The sequence below is a fragment of the Miscanthus floridulus genome, chromosome 19 (assembly GCF_019320115.1).
Source record: "Miscanthus floridulus cultivar M001 chromosome 19, ASM1932011v1, whole genome shotgun sequence".
Lineage (NCBI taxonomy): Eukaryota > Viridiplantae > Streptophyta > Magnoliopsida > Poales > Poaceae > Miscanthus > Miscanthus floridulus.
This window is the reverse complement of record NC_089598.1, coordinates 84,615,708-84,636,844: the sequence shown is the minus strand read 5'-3', so window position 1 is coordinate 84,636,844 and position 21,137 is coordinate 84,615,708.

The window sequence follows — 21,137 nt, the reverse complement described above, 5'->3', positions numbered from 1 at the left end:
AGATTGGACGAAAGGGGTGTATTATGGTTTGAGGACCGACTAGTGGTGCCGAAAGACCGTGAGCTAAGGAATCAAATTTTAGAAGAAGCTCACTCGTCCAAATTGTCTATCCACCCGGGTAGTAGTAAAATGTATCAGGATCTAAGAAACCGTTTTTGGTGGACTAAGATGAAGAAAGAGATCGCAGCCTATGTTGCTAGGTGTGATAACTGCAGCAGAGTGAAAGCCGTCCATATGAAAACCGCTGGATTACTTCAGCCATTGCCTATCCCAGGATGGAAATGGGAGGAAATCAGCATGGACTTTATTACAGGCCTTCCAACAACGCCCCAAGGTCACGATTCAATCTGGGTCATTGTTGATCGTCTCACCAAGTCAGCACATTTTGTACCAGTTCACACAACATATCACGCGGGTAAATACGCTGAAATATATGTTGCCCAGATCGTGAGATTGCATGGAGTACCCAGGACCATAATCTCAGATAGAGGACCGCAGTTCATAGCTCGTTTCTGGGAGCACTTGCACCAAGCTTTGGGAACCAAGCTAATCAGGAGTTCAGCTTATCATCCGCAAACGTCAGGACAGACAGAGCGAGTAAACCAAATCCTAGAAGATTTACTTAGGGCTTGTGTAATATCTTCAAAAGGTTCATGGGAGAAATGGTTACCTTTAGCTGAATTCTCCTATAACAACAGTTATCAAGCGAGTATCAAAATGGCTCCATTTGAAGCCTTGTATGGCAGAAAGTGCAGAACTCCATTGAATTGGATTGAGCCCGGTGAAAGGAGATATTTTGGTATTGATTTTGTCAATGAAGCCGAAGAACAAGTACGTATCATCCAACAACACATGAAGGCAGCTCAATCAAGACAGAAGAGTTATGCCGATAGAAGAAGAAGACCACTAACTTTTGAAGTAGGTGACTATGTGTACTTGAGAGTATCGCCCATGAAAGGTGTGAAGAGATTTGGGATGAAAAAGAAGCTTTCACCAAGATATGTAGGGCCATACAAAATTTTAGAACGAAAGGGAAATGTTGCGTACAAGCTACAACTACCACCAGAGATGAGTGCAATCTTTGATGTGTTCCATGTTTCTCAGCTAAAGAAATGTCTTCGAGTACCGGAAGAAGCTATTGCACCCACCAACGTGCAGCTTCAATCGGATCTGACCTATGAAGAAAAGCCAATTCGAGTATTAGAAGTGATGGAGAGAGTAACAAGGAGTAAGATCATTAAGTTCTATAAGGTGGTATGGAACAATCACAGTGAACAAGATGCTACGTGGGAAAGAGAAGATTATCTGCAAGAAGTTTATCCCGCCTTTTTCCAAGAATGGTAGGTCTTGCAAATCTCGGGACGAGATTTTTATAAGGGGGAGGGGCTGTAACACCTCGGGTGTTAGCCTTGCATAACTTGACTTGCATAACATGAGCATGAGCATCAAGCATTCATAAATCATCATTTACAATTGAAACATTTGATTGAAACATGCAACAATTCTTATTATTTCATGTTTCCATGTGTATATACATATGATCATGAGTGACTAATACATGTAATGATTGTGTGACCTTGTGAATTGCTTAAACATGTTTAGAGTATCATTATAAACAACTTGGATATTCATGGCTAGGGCTAATTAGGTCATTATGTCATAGCCCAAGTGGGTACCATCTTTTAAAAGTGACATGTTTGACCAAGTTTGAAATAGGTGCTAGAGACTATGCATGTATGTGGGTACTAAAGCAAAGTTGTGGTATGTGTCATGGAGAACAACTTTCTTTTTTGGGTCATGAACTAATAATGTGCATAGCCTAGTCCTTTTTAGCTCACAAAAATCAGAAAAACAACCTTTTCAACACTTCACGAAATTTTTCTAAGTCTTGATCACTGACAGTGCTGTCAGCCCGACTTTGGATTGGATTTTCTCCCTAGCTGTTGCGAATTTGAGCTTGATCTTTGAATAAGAGTTGTAGTTGGTACCTTGGGCTACAAAACTCATGTTGGGCATTTGCACGAAGGAGCCACGGATCAGCGGATATATCGACTTGGAAACACGCTGTCAGGCCTATCCGATCGCGTTCTGACGAACTGAATCAGGTCCGGCACGTCGGCTTCGGTGGCCGACACCGTCAGGGCGTGCGCGCCGCGTGGAGCCAGCGGCGGCCGCGCGTCACCAGCACCCTGCCCACCGCGGCCAGGGCAGGCCAGCTCGCGCTTTTACCCTCCCAGCGCTCGCCCGCACTCAGCCGAGCTCACCAGTCGCCTCACCTCGGCCCTTTTCCCTCGCCACAGCAGCAGCCGTGAGCCTCCTCGCTCCGCCGTCGCCATAGCCTGCGTAGGCTCGTGGCGAGCCGTCCATTATTCACCGCAGTAGCCCCACTAGCTCCCCAGCACCCCATTTCTGCTTCCCGTGACCGCTGACAGTGTTTGGTAAGCCATCGCCGCGTGTTTAAGCTCGCCGGAGCTCCGCCGCAAGCCCCGTCGTCGTGGCCACGCCGCCACAGTCCCCCTCACTAAGCGTTAGCTAGCGCGCTAGGTCCGCCGTAGTACCCCAGTGCTCGTCCGAGCCTTAGGTCGGGCCACCGAGGACGTCGCCGGCGTTTTGCCGTGGTCCAGCCTCGCCGTTCCGCCATGGCCGCCGCCGCTAGCTCTAGGGTCAGCAATAGGGCCGGCCAAGTGGCTCAATAGGTTCGCCAGGTCATGTAGGTCCTACCCTGATGACCTCACCGCCGGCGAACTCACCGTCGTCGAGTTCTCGCCGCGCCGTGACGTAGCAGCGCCGCTGCTCTGCTCTGTGTCGATGACGCGTGGGGTCACCTGACCAGCGGGTCCCACCTGTCAGCGACAGCAGTAGTATAGGCTAACCCATTTTGAATCCAGTTTTTGATTTGTTTTGTTATTTTTGTATCTTTAGTTTGGTAGCTCCTAAAATGTTGAAATAAATATGGTTGTGTTCCTTAGGAAGTGTAGTATTTAGGAAAAATATGTTCTTGAGTTCAACAGTAGAAATTTCTGGAGATTTAAATAGGGATTTCAAATGTGCTTTTGAATGCATTCAAATTTGTTTATTTTATATCTAGAGTTCCTGTGCTCCAAAAATTATGAAATTTTTGTGGTAGGCTATTCTTGTCATACCTGAGCTTGGATAAAAATTTGAGGACCAGTGCATGTGTAGATCTATAGTTATAGATTTTTCTTTTATAAATAGTTAATCCTTGCATGAATTTTTATAAATTAATTATAAGTCCAAAATTCATGAAATTAATTGGAGGTGATACTAGTACCATATGGATGTTAGGAAAAATAAGAAATCTGTTGCTTGACACTTTTCAATAGGATTTTCCATTTATGCTATTTCAAGCCTTGCTTCCTTATCATTTTTGTATAGAAGGTTCTACTTAGTAAAATGACATGAAATTTTTATAGTAGTCCTTTGATAGCATTAGTAAGGCTCTGTAAAATTTTGAGAATTTATTAAGCACATCTGATATATATTTATTATTTAACCTAGACATCTAAATAAAATAATAAAGGCAATTTAATAAATAGTTTAGGCTTCACCATTATATTATCTTAACTGTATTTGATATGCTTACACTGTTGGTAGGTTCTAGGTTGTCAAATTTTGAAGGATCACATAAAGTAGAAGTATTCTTACTTTATATTGCATGTTAAATCATTTCCAGACTAATTCTAGAATATGATGAGTTTCATGTTGAAACTAATGTAGACTGTAAACATGGTTAATAACAAAGTCGTAGAGAATTTGATAAACTTTCCAGAAAGTCCAGGATCACTGCTTTCGGAATTGTAGAACTCCAGTTATGAGTGAAACAAGTAGATACTGTTTATGGCATAGTCGATGCATTGTAGAAGTAGTTAAGTAGTAAGCGAGAAGAGATATGCACCTACTCAAACAACGTGATGCACTTGTTAACATTATGCATTCGTAATACTCATACCATACTCATGCATCTAGGATCGGAGGAAGAGATCACGTTGCTGGAATTCGAAGAAGCAGAGGAAGGGAACCAGCAGGAGGATCCGTAAGCCGCAGCTCCCGAAGGCGTGGAGCAGAACCCTGAAGAGCTTCCGGAGTGCCCTGACCATCGCCCTACTTCCTTTCTGCGAGGCAAGCCCCGGAGCATTATAAGTCTCCCAGTAATTTACAAATGTTTACTTACGTATTTATGATTGATGCATTAGGTTATAAGAGTTGAATGAAACCACTTGATGCATGTACATTCCTTGTCCAGATATTACACCTTTAACCGGTATAGGTCCAGGATCGAATATATGCTTAGCCATGCTTAGACCGGTAGAAGTCGGGTGATTTCCTGTCACCTGCGAGATATAGGTGGATACTGGAGCACGTTTGGTAATAATGGTTATCGTGGAAAAGAACCATGGTTAATGTAAATGGAGACCGGGCGGGATGTCGATAGAAAAGCAACAAGGCATGGAGGTCTTGGGTGTGGATCTATCCCCGTCTGTGTCGATCAAGGACCGTACCATTGTTGGAACTTCTGACAAGATTGAACGCATGCCTCTCACTTAGCTGGCCGGATAACTCGTTCCGACCGCGAAGCCGAGTAATTCAACTCAGGCCGGGAATCGTTCTGTTGTGCGCTCCTTCCGGGGAACGATTAGACTGAGCCCAAGGGCAGGTTTGGCCTGAGCATCCTGGCATCTGGTGTTCTAGATTGTGCGGCGCGGTACGGACCCGCGAAATGTGTACCTGAGTTGTACCAAAGGTGACCTAAGACTATCGTGGCTGGTAGATCTGGGTTTGTGTTAGGAATAAATTCCCAGCTGGTAGAAATCGATTCGAATCGCCGTCTCTCCCGGATAGTGAGAAACTTGGCTAGCTCCAACATCGTAGTAACTGTGTTATGAAACATGATGGTTTAGATGAATATGGAATTACAATACCTGCTATGGTTACTATTGGATGCTTCTAAATGATATACCACATGTTTGGCACAGGATAGTTGCTAATATAGAAATGGTTAGTTATAATTAACTTGATAAAGGAATTATAATTGTACAACGGGTAATTGCCTTTTACGCAAAATGTTGTCAAGTTACGTCCACTTATACAGCCTTGCATGATCCTTGGAGTCATTTTATTTCTGGTTCATGACGGGTAAGTCTAGCTGAGTACCTTCTTGTACTCAGGGTTTATTTTCCCATTGTTGCAGATGGCACTGTGTATCATGGTTATTGCAAGAGTTGCTTCTATCCCGCTGTGGATGAGGAGTAAGCCTTGGGCAGGCTTCCTTAGTAATTCCTATCTTTGCTTTTGTGGATCGTGATCTGGCATGGCACTGTATCAAACTACGTTGGAAACTTATCTTCAAACTTATTTGCTTCCGCTTTAATTATCAAACTTGGTTTGTAATAACTTTCTATTCGTACTCTGATGATGAAAAGTATCTGTGAACTTTATGTAATTTGTGGCATGTATGTTGAATCCTGTACGATCTTGGTTGTTGTAAATCGTTTATCGAGACCCGTCGTGGTACTCGACGGACTACCGGGTTTATATGGGTTCAAGTATAACAGTGTGACCGCTTGCGGATTGCCATTATACTTGTATTCTTATAAATTGGTCGGTTCTGCGACACTATGAAGAAAGGATGGCGGTGCAGTGTCGAGTTGCGGCCGTGTAGCTCTGGAAGCAGTGCTGTGCAGTGCCGACCCACGATCGTGATGACGACGACGACGTCGCCCTCGGCTCCGGTGACTTTGGTAGTGTGCGGGGGCTCCAATCCTCCTCTCACGATCTCCTTCTCGGCCCACTACTCTCGATGTGGTGCGGCTGCTGGGCCACCAAGCGGCGGTGGAGGCTGAGGGAGAAGCTAGGGCACCGGGCATGAGCGGCGTGCGGGCTGGCTTTATAGCCGAGCGCCATGCCTCCCATGGCGGATGGCATCGTGCGGTGGAGGCGTGTGCATCGCATCAGACGGTGGTGCGGGGTTGCGTGGGCACGGCACAAGAGGGACAAGGTCATGCCCCGGGCGTGACCCCCTGGCCTGCCCCTGCCATAGCTGTCGGGCGCTGGTCGCGTAGGCAGTTGAGGCATGGGTGAGGAAGACGACACTGTAGACGGGGGTGCGGCTGACATGCGGGGTCCAGCGGCCAGTGGCTACAAGCGAGGCAGACGGATGCGCGGGCATGGGCGATGCGCTGGGCCGGCTCGTGGGCCGCGTACGTGCGCACGCCGGTGCAAGGTGGGCGCGGTTGGGCTGGCTGGGCCGCAAAGCCGAGCAGCCTGGGCTGCGAGGCATTCTTCCCCATTTCCTTTTTCTGTTTTCTTTTTCTTCTTCCTTGATTTGAATTTCAAATTTGGTTCTATAATTTGAATTCTAAATTGGTGCACCTAATTTATTGGAGTTGTTAAGCATATCATAACTCAAATGGAAATCCAAATCACATTTAGAATAATCAATGTATGCAACACTTTATTTGTTAGAATTTAAATAAACACAATTAACAAATGACATGCCATGCTTGTGTGTTAACTTGGGTTGGGGTTAAACCTAATGCATTTCTTAGGTTGGGTTGCTATACATGACACTCATCATCACATGGGAGTTCTAAGAAATTTTTTTGTAGTTGGTATTTTCAGTGTGTGGATTTTTGGGTTGTTACAGTCCTACCCCCTTAACAGAATCTCGTCCCCGAGATTAAAGCGTAACGTACTCTTCGAAGAGGTAAGGATATCGTAGCCGGAGGTTAGACTCTTTCTCCCATGTTGCTTCTCTCTCTGTGTGATTGCTCCATTGGATCTTGCACATAGGAATAGTCTTGCTTCGGGTCTCTTTGGTATCTCTGCCCAGAATTCTGATAGGATGTTCTTTATACTCGAGTGTATCTTGAATGTCAAGTGTATCTGTTGAAATTACTTCATCGGGCACTCTCAAACACTTACGTAGCTATGAGACATGGAATACTGAATGTACACCCATCAATTCCTTGGGTAGCTCGAGTTTGTAAGCGAGCTTTCCAATCCTTTTGCAAATCTTGTATGGGCCAACAAATCTAGGGGGAAGCTTTCCTTTCACATGGAATCTGACAGTTCCACGTAGCGGGGATACCTTGAGATAGACAAAGTCTCCTACATTGAACTCAAGTTCTCTTCTCCTTTTGTCAGCATGGCTCTTGTATCGACTTTGAGCAATTCTCAAGTTCTCCTTCACTTGCGCAACTCCTTCTTCTGCATCTTGAATCTTTGCGGAGTCAAAGAATGTTCTTTCTCCTGGTTGAGACCACATCAAAGGTGTCTTACAAGGTCTGCCATACAGAGCTTCAAATGGCGACATCTTGATACTGGCTTAGTAGCTGTTGTTGTAAGAGAACTCTGCATAGGGTAGGCATTTCTCCCAATCAGAGCCGTAATTCAGTACACTAGCGCGAAGCATGTCTTCTAAGATCTAATTTACTCATTCTGTCTATCCATCTGTCTGTGGGTGGTAAGCGGTACTAAAATCAAGTTTGGTTCCAATGGACTTATGCAGAGCTTCCCAGAATCGGGACACAAATTGAGGACCACGATCAGATACAATACTAGAGGGAGCTCCATGCAGTCGGAGAATATGCTCAACATATAGATCCACTAGTTTCTCGGCGTTGGTCTTGGTCTTTACTGGTACAAAGTGAGCAATCTTGGTCAAGCGATCAACAATCATCCAGATGGAATCATTGCCTTTCTGTGAACGGGGCAATCCAACTACGAAATCCATGGATATGTTCTCCCATTTCCACTCGAGAACGTCAAGAGGCTTTAGCAATCCTGCAGGCCTTTGATTTTCAGCCTTGACTCTGTTGCAGGTGTCACAATGTGCCACATGCCTTGCAATGTCTGTCTTCATGCCTTTCCACCAGAAGTGTTTCTTTAGGTCTTGGTACATCTTTGAACCTCCAGGGTGACTACAGTATTTGGAATCGTGAGCTTCCGACAGAATTTCCTCTCGTAGTACTAGGTCAGATGGAACACAGATTCTGTTCTTGAACCAGATGGTTCCTTGTTCATCTTCTTGGTGGTTGGTCTTGTAGCCTAGTTTCATCAGACCACGGAGATACTCAATCTCTTCACAACTTTTCTAAGCTTGACGGATGCGATCTGTGAGATCATACTGTATGCGGAGCTCATTCAGCAAGCCATACGGTAGTATCTCTAGTTGGGAATCATCAATCTCTCCCTTGAGCTCAGGTGGTACTGATTCAGTGATCAAGGTGTGACAGTAACTCTTGCGACTAAGAGCATCTGCGCCTACATTAGCTTTTCCCAGATGATAGTGAATTTCTAGGTCATAGTCCTTGATCAACTCAAGCCATCGGCGTTGCCTCATATTCAAATCTTCTTGAGTGAAAAAGTACTTCAAGCTCTTGTGATCGGTGTAGATGTCACACTTGTTGCCTATCAAGTAGTGTCTCCAGATCTTCAGGGCATGCACAACTGCTGCTAACTCCAGATCATGGGTTGGGTAACGGTTCTCATGTTCTTTCAACTATTGAGAAGCATAAGCTATCACTCCTCCATCTTGCATCAGCACACAACCGAGTCCTTGACGAGATGCATCACAATAGACTACGAAATCTTTGCTGATATCAGGCAATGATAGCATAGGAGTTGTGGTAAGCTTCAGTTTCAGTTCCTAGAAGCTTTGCTCGCACACGGGCATCCATTCAAACTCCTTAGTCTTCTTCAGAAGGTTGGTCATTGGATGGGCTATCTTGGAGAAGTTCTCAATGAATCGGCGATAATATCCCGCCAATCCCAAGAAACTTCTGACTTCTGTCACATTGCGGGGTTGATCCCATTCTTTCACAGCTTCAATCTTGGCTAGATCAACTGTGACACCTTCAGCTGATAGTATGTGGCCTAAGAAGGCAACTTCCTGTAGCCAAAACTCACATTTACTGAACTTTGCATAGAGCTGATGTTGGGCCAATTTCTCAAGCACCGTTCTCAGATGATGTTCGTGTTCTTCAATGGTGGATGAATAGACAAGGATGTCATCAATGAATACCACCACGAACTTATCCAGTTCATCCATGAAAACCTTATTCATCATGTTCATGAAATATGCGGGAGCATTCGTGAGTCCAAAGGATACCACGGTGAACTCAAACTGACCATACCTAGTCACAAAAGCTGTCTTCGGGATGTCATTTTCTCGAATCTTCATCTGATGATAGCTGGATCTGAGATCAATCTTGGAGAAATACTTTGCACCTTGAAGCTAATCAAGCAGATCATCAATTCTTGGCAGGGGTACTTGTTCTTGATGGTGACTGCGTTCAAGTTCCGGTAGTCAATGCACATTCTCATTGAGCCATCCTTCTTCTTGACAAACAGAATAGGGGATCCCTAGGGTGAAGCACTAGGTCTGATATATCCCTTCGAGATGAGCTCATCAAGCTGTTTCTTGAGCTCAGCCAGTTCATCAACTGACATGCGATAGGGTCTCTTGGCAATGGGTCCCATCCCTGGTAACAGATCAATGATGAACTCTACATCACGGTCTAGTGGCATACCTAGTAATTCTTCAGGGAATACATCGGGATAGTCTCTGACTACTGGCACATCATGAACTGTCTTCTCCTCTTTTTGTGATTCTGAACTTGCTTTAAGGGCACATAGGATAGAGGTGGACTTTCCGGACTGGGGTTCACATCTAATGACTTGGCCTGATGGGTGGGTCACTTGGACATATCTAGGTGAACATGATATGATACCTCGGTGAATGGTTAACCAATCCATACCTAAGATAACATCTAGGTTAGTGGAAGGTAGCAGGGTTAGGTCAGCTCTAAAGTTAAGACCCTCAATGGTAAGACTCACTCCCTTACAGATATGGGTGCATTTTAGGTCTCCTAACGGTGAGCTAGTGATGATAGGCTCTTCACGTGGGGTTACAGGCAGGTCATGTTCTCGTGCAAACTTGGATGATATGTATGAACAAGTTGCTCCAGAGTCAAATAGAACCGATGCAGTATGGCCATTAACTAAAAACATACCGTACACAACGTCAGGGGCAGCTTGTGCTTCCTCGGCGTCCAGATGGTTGAGACGTCCATGAGTAGCTGATCCCTTGAACTGAGACTTCTGAGCAGCTAAGTTCTGAGGGCACTCAGTGGCTTTGTGACCTGGTTGGCCACAAGTAAAGCAAGTGAAAGGCGTACCGCCTATAGGGGTTGGCGTGGGTGCCTTCTAGTTTTCAGTGCTCAGTGCAGAGCGGTTCTGTGCTGGGCGTTCATTCGCTGTGCGGGGACAGTTGAAATGGTCCTGACTGTTGCGGTCCTAAGCATAATGGTCCCGGGTGTAATGATCCTGAGCAGGGCAGGAGTATTTGGCGGTGTAGCCTCCACTGCCCCTACTCAATCTAGGGTTGTCCTCCCTATTGTGGTGAGAGCATTCCCTGGATGGTGCATCTCTGTGGAACCTCTTGCGATCACGACCACGGAGAGACTCCTCAGGCTTATGCTTCCTCTCCCTGTACTCTTCTCTAGCTTCAGCACGATCCTTCTCAATCTGGATGCAGCGATCCACCAGAGCATGCAATGTGTTGCTCTCAATACCGCCAAACTTCAACTTGATGTGTGGGTTAAGTCCCTTGCGTTAATAGTACAACTTCTCCTTCTTAGAGTTCTCAACATAAGAAGGTGTATAGCGCAGAAGGTTGGTGAAATGAGTAGTGTACTCAATCACCCTGTCCTTTCCCATCTTGATGTTGCGGAACTCCTCGGCTTTGGCCTCTATGATACCCTTGGGAATGTGATACTCAGTGAATGCTTCAGCGAACTCATCCCATGAGATGTGGGCAGGGTCCTCATGGGAATCACTAAAACTGTCCTACCAGGCGCGTGCTGCACCTATGAGCTGGTGTGTGGCAGCTCCAACACACTCATCATCGGTGAAAGTAGTGAGGTCAAGCTTCTTCTCCATTTCCTTGAGCCAGTCATCGGCTACAAGCGGGTCAGGGTCGGTGCCATCATAGGTAGGTGGCCTTAGCTTCAGAAATCCCTCTAGCTTCCTTTGGAAGTCGTTTTACTGACCTCCCTAGCGATGGTTTGCTCCTTCAACAAGAGCTACAAGAAGCTGGGTCTGCTGTGCCATCACTTCTGCCAAGTTCGGTGGTGGTGGTGGAGGAATGTTCTCAGGCGGCGGAGTATTCTCCAGGTGGAAGGGTATCCCTCCACGTCCACGGCCACGGCCATGACCACAGTTGTTGCCACCACGTCCCCCATTGGGTTCAACTGGTTCAGGGGTGGGCGCACGTCCACGGTTCATTAGGCGACTAGAACGGCGGTTCGGCATCTGCAACAAGGATCATAAAGAGTTTAGTGCTTGTGCCATAAGTGCTTATAATTCATTATGATTACATGATTTTGACGATTTAAAGAAAAACATTTATGCTATCCAACACTCATTACAAAGAAGCAATAAGATTCATAAAGATGCAATAAGATCCGAACATTCATTACATGGTTTTTATTACATAGCATCATCTCCAGTAGCTACACTTGAAGACGTGCGAGAATCGTTCTACGCATAGTGTCTCATAGTACATCTCATAAGGGGTACATCATGGGGTACAACTTACGGAAGCTATTGACATGACTCATGACCACGTAGGGTCATCTACTCTAACTCGTACACCGCAGCTAGAATACGACTGTTCTCGATCTCGATCTCCTCGTCAGACTTGTGAAGTTAGGACACGTACTTCAAGGCCTCGGTGAGCTCCTTAGTAGGCTTGGCTCTAGGTAGGGTAGGGCAGGCATCTAGGTTGAGGCGAGTCAGGGCTAACTCAAACTCCTCTATCCTAGGCTTCGTCTTGCTGTGAACCTCCTTGGGTAGCTAATCCCACATACCCTTCATCTCCCTGAGGCGCTTCCTGTCAGACTTCTGCCAAGCCTACCATGTCCTCTCACACTTGTCCTGTAGGTACTCGGTCTGCCTGAGTGCCTCGATCAGGTGACCCTGGTTGTGAACAGCCTTCTTCCTGAACCCCTCTAGCTCCTGAGTCAGGGTCTTGTTCCGAGATTGGATCTTCAGCATATCAATCCCCTTGGATCTCTCTCTATCTCCCCTGTGGTTGAACTTGGCCTTCTTGTCATCCAACTCACTCTATAACTCCAAAACCTTGCTGTCAAGGTAGCAGTTCCTGTTGCCTAGGTCGGCTGCTTTGTCCTATAAGTCAGCGACCTTGGCTCTGTGGACTTCCTCACGACGGTTGAGCTTGTCCTGTAGCTTGGCAACTGTCTCCGGTAGACTAGCTCGCTCCTGTGCTCCCTGCGAGTCTCGCTCCTGGTACTCCCACCAAAGGGCCTGGTCCTTATGTCTCCTCTACTCCAGCTGGGTCACGTACCTGTCCTGCTCTAGTAGGTGAATAGCTAAGATGCGAAGGCATCTGTCCTCCTCGGCAAGGATAACTCTGCCTACTGCGAAACTCTGCTCACTGGGGATAAGGCTGAGGTCGAGGGCCTGGGGAAGTAGATGGAACTCTGTCATCTTCAGGTGCTCGTAGTGGTCCCTCATCACTTTGCGAAGTGCCTTGTGTGAGATAGCCTGCAGTCCCTCATCGACTGTGTCCTCTATAGTCAACTCGGTGAAAGCTAGGACAAAAGGTAAGGTAGTGCTAGCTGGGAACTCCACTGAGGTGACAATTGGTCCTTCGATTCCTCCTTCCTTAGCTGGCTTCCCGGTGCAGGTGACCTTGACAAGCTCATCGGGGACACCTAATGTGACGAGAACTCGGTAGAGGGTCTGTGTAAAACCCCTAAGCTCACGTAGGTCAAAAGTAAGCTTGGCGTGGTCCAGAGGTAGTGGTCCTAGAGGCGGCCAGTCGACGTTCGTTGCCATCCGCATGTTTTAAGGAACGGGTTTTAGCAGGTCAATAATAGATAAGCCTTGCATAAAAGTAAATGCAGGGTCGGTATATAACCGAAAGAAGGGCTGTTCACGTCCTATTCTGTCGTCCATTTCTGAGGGTTTCATCCTATGGTCAAGTATGTCTCTAATACCAACTGAAACGACCCCAATTTCCACGAAGGGAAATCCACAGCGTCGAAGTGTAATACGATCGTTGTAGACCATATTACCCAAATTCCAGTCGAATATCACATCCATACAACGATAATATCAGAGTACAAATAGTGTGGAATTACATAATTTATTACATCGCCGCATTGGCGGAATCAAAAGTAGCATTCATTCATAACAGCTTGAAGATAAGATCGCCAAACTCGAGCGTAGGCACGAACCCCTCAACCGTCAAACTCCTCGGAGCTATACTCCTTAGCAGAACCTGTGTGCTAAAATTTATTAGTACGATTTGTATTGGCCACTCCCATCCCTATGAGCATTGCTTTGTGGAAATTGGATGCAAGTTGGACATAGTCAAAGGAACCTATAAAGCTGGGATTTCCTATGCATTAGCATATCAAGTAAATAATAATAGTTTGTCAAGTTTTAATACCATTCCCACGCACATTCCACTCCATTCCCTTTTCCGAGCCAGGTTTTGATCCTGGGATCGACATACCACCATCTCCATACCAACACCATACCATACCATCGCTCAGTCGATAGGCCAACTCCCTCTCGGCACTGTCTAAAGTCCCGTAGCCCCTAGCTACGATCGACACTCTCTCACGGGGGAAGAAGAGAAGGACTCATCTCACTATCTAGTTTAAGCAAAACCCAGGAAAGGTCCATAGCCGACAAGTCGGCACATGTATCGATCGATCAACCATACACTCTGCAGAGGTTTTACATAACCATAAGATCCGCCTTCCTCGCTGACCGTCGTCAACTAGGCTGATTCCGGCCGCTTGCTAGCCTAGGATAATGCCACTCTACCATTCAACCCTGGTTCACCCCAAGTCAAGTCTAGGGTGGCTAAAACTATGAGTCATGAGCCGGGTCCGCAAGGTCTCCATGAAGTCTTGGAAGGGTGTGGGGGAAAATCCTCCGTGCCCCGTACCTCCTTACACTGTCCGCTATCAACCTAGCAGTAGTGGCAATATCCTACCAAGTAGTCCAGCCGTCCTGCACCATATAGGGCGAGTGGTACGTAAGGCTTCCCGGTGAGTCTGAGTACTAGTAAGTCCTTAGGGATGACTAAGCCAGAATGTCTCCATCAGGGTTTCCTTTTACCATGCCACCACAGCACCCCCATCCTAGGCTCCACCCGTCACAGGTTCACACCCAGGGTCACCGCATATACCATTTACCCACCACAGGTATCAATTTCCAGGGGTGCCCAGGTAGCATCCCATAGCAAGACTTGCCCCAGGCTCATCGTATACTCCAACTTGGTCGACACAACCCTCACCCTCCACACACCCAAGTCACACACGCAGCACTCTCCCCATAGTCCGGGTAACACCAGTTTCCACCACGCACGTAGTATAAGCGTAGTATAAGTAATGAAATATATAGCAGTAAGCATGTGTCTAGCCTAATAGCAGGGTATGCAGGGGTAAGGTTGCGTCAAGGTAAAGGCTTTTAAGCAAGCATACTACCATGCAAGTCCTATTTTAATATGACTGTAGCAGTAAAGTAAAGCGGTAGCTGTTCTAAGTTAGCCATGCGTAATAGGTGCTACGAGATTGGGTGGGATGTGGCACCTTCAGTGTAGTCGTCTCCGTTCTCCTCATGGTACTCACGGTCCTCGTATGTTTGTTTCTCCTCCGAGTCTGTAAACGATCGTAATATAGTCGCGTTAGCGACGTCTATAGAATAGCACAAAGAAGCAATGAAAATTCAAAAGAGCCAAATGCACTCAAACATGGGTTCATTGCGTAGAGCTTGATTTTAGATGAATTTTGGTCCTAGTTTTTTATTTTTCTGAGGTCATATGAATTAGTTATGAATTCCCGAAGTTTAAATCTATTTCCAAAAATGCAAAAAGGCTGAATTAATCCTGGGCTGACACGTGTCATGCTGTGGTTGGTCCACGTGGCTTGCTGACATCAGCATGACATCAGCATCACGGTTCCGAGCTGATAGGTGGGGCCCAGCTGACGTCAGCATGATGTCATCAACGTCATCCACACCGACAGGTGGGGCCAAAGGCTATTGGGTCACTGACAGGTGGGTCCGGTCAAAGTCAACGTCGGTCAACGATGAGTCAACGGTCAATGGTCAATGGTCAACAGTTAAGGTCACTGACATGTGGGCCTGGGTTGCTGATGTCAGCAGCTGATGTTAGTGTGATGTCAGCATGATGTCACCTCGGCTGTGCTGGCTTCTGACATGTGGGTCCAGGGTGTCTGTGCTGCTGACATGTGGGGCCAGGTCAATGGTCAACATTGATCGGTCAACGGTTAATACGTGCCGGGTCTCAAACGGGCTTTGGTGGGCTCGGGTCGGGCCGGTGTGGGCCGGGCCGGGCCGAACACGTGGCGTGCTGTGGTGCAGCCACGTCACGGCCGTGGGCTCTTATTGGGCTTTGTCCGTAGCACGGCTCACACCGTGTGGCTCATGGTGGACCAGCGCTCCTGGTCCATGGTCCTAAGGCAGGGTCCATGGTGGACCAAGCCCATCATCATTTCTCCTCGGCTCGGCTCATGTGCACCGGGTGCAGGGCTGCGCTGCTCACCTTGCCCCTTCTCCTCTGTTTCTTCCACGGCGCGCTCCCGCCGGCGACGTGCTCACCGGCGAGCTCCCGCAATAGCTCAGGCATCCAATAGAGGTGGGGAAAAGCCTCCCTGTGCCATGGCAACTACAATGGTGGAGTCAGGGCGACGGATGGTGCATCCTAAGTCACTGGTCACAGCGAACGGCGGCTCGAGCACAACCGGCGTGCGGGAATGGCGCGGGTGCAGCGGCATTGGCTGGCTCTGTGGTGCGCATGGGCATCACAATGCTCCAGTGGGCATGTTGGGTAGGTCGAGGGGTCCTCCAGGGCCTTCGGTGGCTTTGGCCATGGCGGACGGCCTTCCGATCATGTCGGTGGCATCGGTGTGGTGGCTATGGCCTCGGAGGGCGTCACAGTGGGGCGTGTAGGCTCCTATGGATCCGTGTGGATGCGGCGAGGGTGTCCAGAGCTCAGGGTAGGACTTCCGGTTTCTAGGTAGCCAGTAGGGTCTTCTCGGCGGCCACGGCGACATGGTGACGACGGCGAGGCGCGCGGGTCACTACGGGCTCTTGTGGGGTGGTCACGGCGTGCGCATGAGTTACCCATGGCTTCAGCGAACAGAACAGGCGAGTCAAGGAGGCGCCAGGCGCTCCCAGCAGTACTGGCCACGGCGGTCGGTGCTCGGACCGGTGGTCAGGTGCTCAGACCTGTGGTCTGGTGCTCGGACTGGTGGTCGGGTGCTCGGACCAGTGGTCTGGTGCTCGAACCAGTGGTCGGGTGCTCGGACCAGTGGTCTGATGTTCGGACCGGTGGTCGAGTGCTCGGAGGTTGTCTGGTGCTCTGGTGGTGGCTGCGTCATGGCGGCGGCGTTGCGAGCGCGGCATGCCTGCTTGGCTATGGCGTCCGGGGAACCTGGAGAGGCCTACAGTGCCCAAGGGCTTGGGGATGGTCACGATCAACATGAGTGTGCTATGCCGGTGTGCCTAGAGGCCGAGGATGGCCTTGGCCTACGCGCTCATGGTATGGAGCGCCATGGCCGGAGTAGCAAGGTCCAGTGGTGAGCAGGGAATGAACCGGGGCTCACCGTGGGTGCTGTGGAAGAAAGGATGGCGGTGCAGTGTCGAGTTGCGGCCGTGTAGCTCCGAAAGCAGTGCTGTGCAGTGCTGACCCATGATCGTGATGACGATGATGGCGTCGCCCTCAGCTCTGGCGACTTCGGTAGCGTGCGGGGGCTCCGATCCTCCTCTCACGATCTCCTTCTCGGCCCTCTACTCTCGATGTGGTGCGGCTGCTGGGCCACCAAGCGGCGGCGGAGGCTGAGGGAGAAGCTAGGGCGCCGAGCGTGAGCGGCGTGCGGGCTGGCTTTATAGCCGAGCGCCATGCCTCCCATGGCAGATGGCATCGTGCGGTGGAGGCGTGTGCATCGCATCAGATGGTGGTGCGGGGTTGCGTGGGCGCGGCGCAAGGGGGATAGGGTCATGCTCTGGGCGTGACCCCCTGGCCCACCCCTGCCACAGCTGTCGGGCACCGGTCGCGTAGGCGGTTGAGGCGTGGGTGAGGAAGACGACACTATAGATGGGGGTGCGGCTAACATGCGGGGTCCAGCGGCCAGTGGCTGCGGGCGAGGCAGACGGGTGCGCGGGCGTGGGCGACGCGCTGGGCCGGCTCATGGGCCACGTACATGCGCGCGCCGGTGCAAGGTGGGCGCGGTTGGGCTGGCTGGGCCGCGAAGCCGAGCAGCCTGGGCTGCGAGGCCTTCTTCCCCATTTCCTTTTTCTGTTTTCTTTTTCTTCTTCCTTGATTTGAATTTCAAATTTGGTTCTAGAATTTGAATTCCAAATTGGTGCACCTAATTTATTGGAGTTGTTAAGCATATCATAACTCAAATGGAAATCCAAATCACATTTAGAATAATCAATGTATGCAACACTTTATTTGTTAGAATTTAAATAAACACAATTAACAAATGACATGCCGTGCTTATGTGTTAACTTGGGTTGGGGTTAAACCTAATGCATTTCTTAGGTTGGGTTGCTATACATGACACTCATCATCACATGGGAGTTCTAAGAAATTTTTTTGTAGTTGGTATTTTCAGTGTGTGGATTTTTGGGTTGTTACACTTATCAAACTAATATTTCAAGTTCTAATCCCATTCTTCACAGTTATCAACCATTGCGTCCCAATCTACCCTCAGTGCAGAGTTGTTGTCCCAGGCGTTTGATTCAGCACCAATTGAATCTTCATTGGCTGATCCCCAAGAAGAGCCGATTTTGGTTGAAACAACAGATGCTTCAAAAACGGTAGAAGATGTGAGTCCTCACATTTTATCCTTGATGTTGCCAAAATATTTCCTCAAAAATTCTTGATCCTATTCAACTTTTATTCTTCATCTGTCTTCTTACCAAGCTAGATACTTTCTGAGGAAACACCGACACAAGAGTAGGAATCTGACAGTCCCCTCATTGAAAATGATCCTGCCGTTGCTGATGTTCAAACTATTGATTCCCCAATCCAGCACAACACTAATGGTAGGAAAGTCACATGCTCAATTTATTTCTCTACAACAAATATAAACAAAAAAAATTTTCTGATGTTTGCAGATGTCAATGTTGAGAGTTCAGAGCTAAATCAACAAGATATTACTGGTGCATCATCAGCTATTCCTCCTCTTTAGACAGAGGCTACTACAAAAAAGGTACTGTATCTTCTTCACCATCTATTTTGTTATAAACTGATTCAAACCTCCTAACCAAGATTTCCATATACACAGGCACTCAATCTTTCAGCCCTAAGCTACTCTTTCAATCTTGAGGAGTATCTTGATGAAGATGAAATCAACTCATCAGACACCTCCTCTAAGGAAGCTTTGTCAGAAGAGATCAGAAATCAGCTAAGAGACATATTGTCAATGTTTGAGAAGAATATAGCCGATTTGGTCCAAGACATTGATTCAATGCATAGAGTCTTCTTGGCTATTAAGGATAATCCATCCCTAGTTCTATCCAGAGTCTTGTCACCCTTATCTATTTTCAAAGATCAGGCACTGAAGGTGAAAAAGGCTCAGAGGAATCTATCCGACCGTGAAACTTTATTGGCCAAGAGGAACTCCAACAAGCAAGAGGCCAAAGAGCTAGCATAGTTGATTGGTCATTTGAAGAACTCTTTCTCAGTATCGACCTAGAGTTGTCTCAACTGGAAGTCAGGCGTGCAGAACTTGAGGAGCTGGAAAACATGAAGGCTGACATTGATTGTCATAAGTCCACCCTAGCTCAAATACTCGATGCCATTAAACAAAAGAAACAAGAACTACTGTCCAAAGTCAGAGAAGGTAGAGCCATCCAAAGTAGCCTCGAGAATATTCCTAGATCAGCCGAAGAAGATAAGCAACAAATCACAGGAAGTTGATGCTATCTGGCTAGAAGTGTTGAAAGCAATCTAGAATGTTCTAGACTTGTAATTCGTGTATCATATATCTTGTGTAGAATCAATGGTAACTATACTTTCTATCACCTAATTGTACTTCTTATTTTTGGTTAAAGAGCCAATTTGAAAATAGCCGATTTCAGACTTCCAACCTTAATCCAATTAAGTTTGAAAACATGGCCTTTATTATTAAGAGAACCTCTCGATCTTATAACCTTAGTCACCCGGCTCCATATTCTCATCGGTATTAGTGAGGTGGCGCTTTGCCTTCTATTAATTGTGGTTGCCTTTTGCACATCCCGAGGCGTCCACCTCCTCACTCCATGGCTTCAAATACCAGCCGAGGGCTTCGGCCTCGGACATATCTACACTTGCAACCGCTCCTATTCCTTTGCACCTCTCTACCCTCACAAAACTCTATAGTGGCCTTCCTCCCTTTCCAGTAGATCCAATCAACTCAATGGCCGATGAGGACAACCGAGGCAAGCATGCAGCGGAGGAGATCCCGGAGGAGAATATGCCGATAAATCAGTGCCTTCAATGCATGAGGTGAGATTGAAATCTTTTGTTCATGATGATGAACTGTTTTGACTTGCCCATAGGTTCATTTTGAATGACAGTCTTCATCCTCTTCCTAGGGCCAGCGAGCCCTCTGATGCTGCATCTTCTGCGCCGGCCTTGTCGTCAGATTCTTCCAACTCCTACAATAGCAACGACGCCCGATGTTTTCTCTAAGAGTGGAGGGCGGCTCAGAACCACTATTCTAAGGTGACTCGGGAAAACAGCCAGCTTGAGATCTGCCTTGGGGTCTCTTAGGCTGCCCTTCATGCCGTTGAAAAAGAGGCCAGTGCCATTCGGGTGCGGCTGGCCGAGTCCGACGCCATGGTGGTGGGTAAGATGAATTCTAGCAATGCCTTTATTCTGATTTCCATTGCCTTTACATTAATATCTTTTCTATTTCTAGGATTGCCAGCCCTAATAGTGCAATTGGAGTCCCTTCAATTGGTAGCAAACATGGCCATGGATGCTGCCAATGCCTGAGGCTCCCTCATCAACGCTCGTCTCCATGACGTCCTGGCCCACGTCTAGGAGATCGCTCTCCATGGTGTTCATCATGGTGCATCGGTGGCGCTGGCCATGATGCAAGTCCAAACCAGGTATGAACTCTATGCCATGGAGACTGGCTTCCCGATGGGCGATGGACCCGAGGAGCATGAAGATCTAATCGAAGAATTCATCGACGCGGCTGATGCCATTGTGGACATCACATCTGATCAGGATGTGGTGAACAAGGTCTTTGATTAGTTTGTACTTAGGGCAAACTTATGAACAAAATCTCTGTTCTTCCATGACCGTGTCCTAGTGTGATGTCCTTGTATATGTCAAGATTGTCTTTGTTTTCATGTTTGCTCTAGAGGCGATACATATCATATCGACTTTTATATCTTCGAAGATTTTCATTTTTTGAACTAGAGGTGATGACTATACAAATTGGCTGTCAAGTATTGATCAAACGCTAGGATAATATCCCTTCAAACATTTTTCCATCATTTGCTATTGATAGGTTGCACTAGAACTTTTCAAACCAAAGGTTAAACGATCGATCTATCTAGGCCAAGCATCTTATTAAGTGAAACAAAACTTCCTATAATAGACCTATCAAATCTGACTTGCACTTAGGATTCGACTTAGTGCTCGCATACGTCGGCCTAAGCCTATCTCTAGGACCAATGCTTATTTCCCTTAATCCAACGACCAACACGAAGCCATGATTATTCATTAAAACAAACTCTCAGAGCCGGTTGCTTAGATCAGCTATTGGCCTTCATTACTGATCTTAATGAAGCCTCCTTCCCATAGCTTACCAGAAAAACACTCGAAGTCTTCTAGCTCCCAATACACTAGATTGGCTATTGCGATACTCACAGACTCATCAGCATGAACCAGCTCGACATCATCTCTATGCCATTGAATCAAACACAAATGCATGGTTGATGGCACGCAATAGTTTGCATGAATCCAGTTACAACCAAGGAGTAAACTGTATGACCCTTTTCCATTGATGACGAAGAATGTGGTGAGCAGAGTCTTACTTCCAATTGTCAGT